The 7,786-nt window shown below is 44.3% G+C and overlaps 2 non-coding genes across 2 annotated transcripts; both read right to left on the bottom strand.

The window, feature by feature from the left end:
* Nucleotides 1–1,117: 1,117 nt before the first annotated feature.
* LOC138568638 (U6 spliceosomal RNA) lies at nucleotides 1,118–1,224 on the bottom strand. Its single transcript, XR_011302957.1, has one exon. It is a non-coding gene; the product is annotated as a U6 spliceosomal RNA (small nuclear RNA).
* Nucleotides 1,225–6,656: 5,432 nt separating this feature from the next.
* LOC138568637 (U6 spliceosomal RNA) lies at nucleotides 6,657–6,763 on the bottom strand. Its single transcript, XR_011302956.1, has one exon. It is a non-coding gene; the product is annotated as a U6 spliceosomal RNA (small nuclear RNA).
* Nucleotides 6,764–7,786: the final 1,023 nt, after the last annotated feature.

Raw genomic sequence — 7,786 nt, 5'->3', positions numbered from 1 at the left:
GCCTGTCCGAATATGTCTGTTCTCCAAATTACCTGCCACTGCCCAGGTGTCAGCTTGTGAGATGGAATGACCTCCCAGGAAGCATACTGGCAGATGATTTGCATAGGCACACCCCCTCTCCCTCTCTCTTAGCCCTGCTTACTCCACAGTAGCAAGTATCTGGGGAAAATATAGTGGTCGAGGTGGGGTAGCAGTAACTAGCAACTATGAGAAAGTAAATCTGGGGCACTTGGCGACCTGTGGGAAACAACTGCAGAGCTCAGTGCCCAGAACTTTGTGGCACAGGGAGGAGGTCTGTGGGATTTCAGTAACTTGGAGACATGCAACCTGGTCGGGAGTGCTTCAGGTCTCCTTCCTTGCATGTTCCAAGCAACTCAACAAAGCATCAACAGGCTGAGATACCAGCCACAGAGCCCCTTTCCACTTGATTAAAAGCCTAAAATCTTTTCCATGCAAACACATAGCCCCCGAATACCATATTTTCTTTGTTTTCTCTCTCTCTGTCTCTCTCTCCTCCCTCCCTCCCTCCCTCCCTCCCTCACTCCTTCCCACCCTCCCGCCCTCTCTCTTCCCCCCTCTCCCTCTCCCTCAATCCTCCCATTAATTTTACGTTTTCATGCACTGCAGCACATTGTGACAATGGTATTTCACAATGGGACTGTTTGAAAGTTACAGAAATCAAAAAAGAAATCAACCAACTATAAGCAGCCACGTCCGGAGTACACTGCTCAGCTCCAATTAAAGATTAAGGCCCAGAAGCAAGTAAAGCTGTAGTTCAGAGCGATCTTTGCAAATATCACCTCAAAGCAGTTTACGCTGGAGTGCAGAACAAGGGGGAAAGTGATAATACTGAGTTTGGTAGAATGGAATAAAAAAAACAAAAGAAGCATGCCACTTCTAAAAGTACAAGTCAAGAAATTCAAGGGGACGTGGCTGTTCATTCAGTCAAGAGGATTCACAAGTAAAAGGCTCCTGAGGCATTAGTGTTGAATTTGGCGCAAAATGTATTGTGTTGTCGTGTAATATGAATGAACATACAATTTCAATCTTCATTAAAAAAGATCTATTAAAAAATAAAGACTTGCAAATTAAGAAAGTTTCTGTCCTGTCATGTGCCAAAAATAGTGAATGCTTTACGAATGTGCGTGTCATCCTTTAGAGCAGGGGCCAATTTAATTTTCCCATTATCATTCCAATATTAGTACATGTGTTGCAGAAGCAAGCGCAAAGGGAGAGTCAATCAAACCATTCATTAGGATCTCAGGTCAAAGGTTTGCCATTCCAAATGTCCTTATGTCAGAGGGCAGAAAGTCCAAACACCATTTAGATATCGGGTGGTATGAAATGAAGAGGCAAACAACAATGAATAAGCATTCGTTGCTGCTGTATTGATCTGGTCCTTAAGGGTTTTAGTTTAATGCCAATTATATTTAAAGATAGAAAGATTAATGCTCCAGGGTGCTTGCAAAATGACACCCCCTCCCCATCACAATGGCTGGGTGATGCAAGCCTGAGAGCATCACAATAGACCCATAGACATGAGAAAAACTCTGTACCTCTGAGTGTATGTGGGCCCATGGCTGTATCAAGGACAAGGCAAGAACAGGAGGTGGGTAAGGCGTCAGCACCAGAGGGTGTCCGATTGAGCCCTGTAAGCAACAGATGTTGGACCGTCCTTTAAAAGATTCTGAGGCTGATTTCAATTTTAACTTTGCTGCTGATTTAAGGATTGCTCAACCTTGACCCACGTCTAGTTTGTTTGGATAAGCCCTGGAATTCCTTTACAGCTTGTACTGGTGGGAGATGATGTGAGTTTATCAACTGCAACGGGATATGAGGCTTGTGTGCCACAAAAAGCAGGTCTAGTATTTTTTATAAGAAAGCCACTTAAGAAGGGAACTTTGGACAACCCTACCGAGAGCAAAAGTATTACACAGGAGGTAAGGGGGTCAGTGGGTCAACTGATACAATAAACTGACTCACAGTCAAATGTGCTAAATCCAAACACTACCAGTTTCGACATGTTCCTGGCTTTCTGTTTCATTTTTTAACAGATCCATTCCTATGTACCTCTGTGCTTTCAACAGATTTTTCGTTGTAAGGGAGGGACATACAGTAGGCCGTAAAACATTCCTGGGCAGGAAAGACTATGTAAAAGCAAGAGTAGCAGACAGCTTAAAAGAATCATCAGCAGAACCCTCTACACCTTCCCCAAAAAATATAAAATTATTTCTCTGCATGTATGTGCGTTGAACAGCGCAAGTAATTTGGTTAATGTCAGTGGATAAATGTCACTTTCCCATAGCGCAGGACAACATCACTTGTACAGGCCCCTTCTGCAAAGGCATTACCGCTGTAGAAAGCAGTGAAAAAGTGAGGCAGTGTGCAGTCACCCCTGACCCTTCACTGCCCTGATCGGCCACGATCGGCCAAGGACCTCTCTATAAGAGCTGAGGGTGGAATTTTTCTGGACCTCGGTAACTTAGGGAGACATGGCTAAATGGATCCTCAATCAACGGCCCAGCCTTTGCTCTGTGGCCTGTCCGAATATGTCTGTTCTCCAAATTACCTGCCACTGCCCAGGTGTCAGCTTGTGAGATGGAATGACCTCCCAGGAAGCATACTGGCAGATGATTTGCATAGGCACACCCCCTCTCCCTCTCTCTTAGCCCTGCTTACTCCACAGTAGCAAGTATCTGGGGAAAATATAGTGGTCGAGGTGGGGTAGCAGTAACTAGCAACTATGAGAAAGTAAATCTGGGGCACTTGGCGACCTGTGGGAAACAACTGCAGAGCTCAGTGCCCAGAACTTTGTGGCACAGGGAGGAGGTCTGTGGGATTTCAGTAACTTGGAGACATGCAACCTGGTCGGGAGTGCTTCAGGTCTCCTTCCTTGCATGTTCCAAGCAACTCAACAAAGCATCAACAGGCTGAGATACCAGCCACAGAGCCCCTTTCCACTTGATTAAAAGCCTAAAATCTTTTCCATGCAAACACATAGCCCCCGAATACCATATTTTCTTTGTTTTCTCTCTCTCTGTCTCTCTCTCCTCCCTCCCTCCCTCCCTCCCTCCCTCCCTCTCTCCCTCCCTCCCTCCCTCCTTTCCACCACCCACAACCCCCCTCCCTCTCCCTCGTCCTCTCCCTACCATTACTTTTAAGTTTCCCTGCACTGCAGCACATTGCGACAATGGTAATTCACAATGGGACTGTTTGAAAGTTACAGAAATCAAAAAAGAATCAACCAACTAAAAGCAGCCAAATCCGGAGTACACTGCTCAGCCACAATTAAAGATTAAGGCCTAGAGGCAAGTAAAGCTGTAGTTCAGAGCGATGTTTGCAAATAGCACCTTAAAGCAGTTTACGCTGGAGTGCACAACAAGGGGGAAAAGTGATAATACCGAGTTTGGTAGAATGGGATAAAAAAACAAAAGCAGCGTGCCACTTCTAAAAGTACAAGTCAAGAAATTGAAGGTGGTGGGGCTGTTCATTCAGTCAATAGGACTCACAAGTAAACGGCTCCCGAGGCATTAGTGTTGAATTTGGCGCAAAATGTATTGTGTTGTCGTGTAATATGTATGAACATACAATTTCAATCTTCATTAAAAAAGATGTATTAAAAAATAAAGACTTGCAGATTAAGAAAGTTTCTGTCCTGTCGTGTGCCAAAAATAGTGAATGCTTTACGAATGTGCGTGTCATCCTTTGAAGCAGGGGCCAATTCAATTTTCCCATTTTCATTCCAATATTAGTACATGTTTTGCTGAGGTACATAGGAAGTTAAGTTCAGTTAAGAAATGAAACAAAAAGCCTGGAAACATGTTGAAACAGGTAGGATTTGGACTTACAATAAACTGATTCACAGTCAGATGTGCTATCCCTTGACCCACTGACACCCCTACCTTTTGTGTAATCCTTTCGCTCTCAGCAGGGTTGTCCAAAGTTCCCTACTTAAAGAGACTTTCTTATAAAAATGATCCTAGACCTGTTTTTTATGGCCCACATGCCTCATATCCCGTTGCTCTTGATAAACTCACATCATCTCCCACCAATACAAGCTGTAAAAGATGTCAAGGGCATAGCCAAGGAAACTGAACGTGGGCTGAAGGTTGAGCAATCCTTAAATCAGCAGCAAAAATAACATTGAAATCAGCCTCAGAATCTCTTAAAGGATGGGCCAACACTGGTTGCTTGCAGGGCGCAATCGGGCAGCCTCTGGTGCTGACGCCTTAAGGCAAGCGCAAAGGGAGAGCCAACCAAACCATTGATTAGGACCTCTGGACTTTCTGCTCTTTGACATAAGGACATTTGTTATGGCAAACATTTGACCAAACCCCATTTAGAAGTCGGATGTTATGGGATTAAGCGGCAAACAGCAATTCATCAGCATTCTTTGCTGCTGTATTGATCTGGTCCTAAAGGGTTTGGTTTAATGCCAATTATATTTAAAGATAAAAAGATTCATGCTCAAGGGTGCTTGCAAATCGACACCCCCTCCCCATCACGATGGCTGTGTGATGCAAGCGTAAGAGCATCACAGAAGACCCATAGACATGAGAAACACTCTGTACCTCTGAGTGTATGTGGGCCCATGGCTGGATCAAGGACAAGGCAAGAACAGGAGATGGCTTAAGGTGTCAGCACCCAGGCTGCCCCATTGCGCGCTGCCAGCAACAGATATTGGACCATCCTTTAAGAGATTCTGAGGCTGATTTCAATGTTAACTTTGCTGCTGATTAAAGGATTGCTCAACCTTCGACCCGCGTCTAGTTTGCTTGGCTAAGCCCTGAAAATCTTTTACAGCTTATATTGGTGAGAGATGAAGTGAGTTTATCAAGGGCAACGGGATATGAGGCATGTGTGCCACAGAATGCAGGTCTAGGATCTTTTATATGAAATCCACTTTGGAAAACCCTACTGAGAAAAAAAGGATTACACAAAAGGAAAGGGGGTCAGTGGGTCAAGGGATAGCACATCTAACTGTTAGTTAATTGTAAGTCCAAATCCTACCCGTTTCCACATTTTTCCAGGCTTTTTGTTTCATTTCTTAACAGATCCATTCCTATGTACCTCTGTGCTTTCAACAGATTTTTCGTTGTAAGGGAGGGACATACAGTAGGCCGTAAAACATTCCTGGGGAGGAAAGACTCTATGTAAAAACAAGAGTAGCAGACAGCTTAAAAGAATCATCAGCAGAACCCTCTACACCTTCCCCAAAAAATATAAAATTATTTCTCTGCATGTATGTGCGTTGAACAGCGCAAGTAATTTGGTTAATGTCAGTGGATAAATGTCACTTTCCCATAGCGCAGGACAACATCACTTGTACAGGCCCCTTCTGCAAAGGCATTACCGCTGTAGAAAGCAGTGAAAAAGTGAGGCAGTGTGCAGTCACCCCTGACCCTTCACTGCCCTGATCGGCCACGATCGGCCAAGGACCTCTCTATAAGAGCTGAGGGTGGAATTTTTCTGGACCTCGGTAACTTAGGGAGACATGGCTAAATGGATCCTCAATCAACGGCCCAGCCTTTGCTCTGTGGCCTGTCCGAATATGTCTGTTCTCCAAATTACCTGCCACTGCCCAGGTGTCAGCTTGTGAGATGGAATGACCTCCCAGGAAGCATACTGGCAGATGATTTGCATAGGCACACCCCCTCTCCCTCTCTCTTAGCCCTGCTTACTCCACAGTAGCAAGTATCTGGGGAAAATATAGTGGTCGAGGTGGGGTAGCAGTAACTAGCAACTATGAGAAAGTAAATCTGGGGCACTTGGCGACCTGTGGGAAACAACTGCAGAGCTCAGTGCCCAGAACTTTGTGGCACAGGGAGGAGGTCTGTGGGATTTCAGTAACTTGGAGACATGCAACCTGGTCGGGAGTGCTTCAGGTCTCCTTCCTTGCATGTTCCAAGCAACTCAACAAAGCATCAACAGGCTGAGATACCAGCCACAGAGCCCCTTTCCACTTGATTAAAAGCCTAAAATCTTTTCCATGCAAACACATAGCCCCCGAATACCATATTTTCTTTGTTTTCTCTCTCTCTGTCTCTCTCTCCTCCCTCCCTCCCTCCCTCCCTCCCTCACTCCTTCCCACCCTCCCGCCCTCTCTCTTCCCCCCTCTCCCTCTCCCTCAATCCTCCCATTAATTTTACGTTTTCATGCACTGCAGCACATTGTGACAATGGTATTTCACAATGGGACTGTTTGAAAGTTACAGAAATCAAAAAAGAAATCAACCAACTATAAGCAGCCACGTCCGGAGTACACTGCTCAGCTCCAATTAAAGATTAAGGCCCAGAAGCAAGTAAAGCTGTAGTTCAGAGCGATCTTTGCAAATATCACCTCAAAGCAGTTTACGCTGGAGTGCAGAACAAGGGGGAAAGTGATAATACTGAGTTTGGTAGAATGGAATAAAAAAAACAAAAGAAGCATGCCACTTCTAAAAGTACAAGTCAAGAAATTCAAGGGGACGTGGCTGTTCATTCAGTCAAGAGGATTCACAAGTAAAAGGCTCCTGAGGCATTAGTGTTGAATTTGGCGCAAAATGTATTGTGTTGTCGTGTAATATGAATGAACATACAATTTCAATCTTCATTAAAAAAGATCTATTAAAAAATAAAGACTTGCAAATTAAGAAAGTTTCTGTCCTGTCATGTGCCAAAAATAGTGAATGCTTTACGAATGTGCGTGTCATCCTTTAGAGCAGGGGCCAATTTAATTTTCCCATTATCATTCCAATATTAGTACATGTGTTGCAGAAGCAAGCGCAAAGGGAGAGTCAATCAAACCATTCATTAGGATCTCAGGTCAAAGGTTTGCCATTCCAAATGTCCTTATGTCAGAGGGCAGAAAGTCCAAACACCATTTAGATATCGGGTGGTATGAAATGAAGAGGCAAACAACAATGAATAAGCATTCGTTGCTGCTGTATTGATCTGGTCCTTAAGGGTTTTAGTTTAATGCCAATTATATTTAAAGATAGAAAGATTAATGCTCCAGGGTGCTTGCAAAATGACACCCCCTCCCCATCACAATGGCTGGGTGATGCAAGCCTGAGAGCATCACAATAGACCCATAGACATGAGAAAAACTCTGTACCTCTGAGTGTATGTGGGCCCATGGCTGTATCAAGGACAAGGCAAGAACAGGAGGTGGGTAAGGCGTCAGCACCAGAGGGTGTCCGATTGAGCCCTGTAAGCAACAGATGTTGGACCGTCCTTTAAAAGATTCTGAGGCTGATTTCAATTTTAACTTTGCTGCTGATTTAAGGATTGCTCAACCTTGACCCACGTCTAGTTTGTTTGGATAAGCCCTGGAATTCCTTTACAGCTTGTACTGGTGGGAGATGATGTGAGTTTATCAACTGCAACGGGATATGAGGCTTGTGTGCCACAAAAAGCAGGTCTAGTATTTTTTATAAGAAAGCCACTTAAGAAGGGAACTTTGGACAACCCTACCGAGAGCAAAAGTATTACACAGGAGGTAAGGGGGTCAGTGGGTCAACTGATACAATAAACTGACTCACAGTCAAATGTGCTAAATCCAAACACTACCAGTTTCGACATGTTCCTGGCTTTCTGTTTCATTTTTTAACAGATCCATTCCTATGTACCTCTGTGCTTTCAACAGATTTTTCGTTGTAAGGGAGGGACATACAGTAGGCCGTAAAACATTCCTGGGCAGGAAAGACTATGTAAAAGCAAGAGTAGCAGACAGCTTAAAAGAATCATCAGCAGAACCCTCTACACCTTCCCCAAAAAATATAAAATTATTTCTCTGCATGTATGTG

Source organism: Ambystoma mexicanum, chromosome 2p, assembly GCF_040938575.1.
Source record: "Ambystoma mexicanum isolate Mex_15411 chromosome 2p, UKY_AmexF1_1, whole genome shotgun sequence".
Taxonomy (NCBI): Eukaryota; Metazoa; Chordata; class Amphibia; order Caudata; family Ambystomatidae; genus Ambystoma; species Ambystoma mexicanum.
The sequence above is the reverse complement of the archived record's forward strand: the minus strand, read 5'-3'. Positions and strand labels throughout refer to the sequence as shown.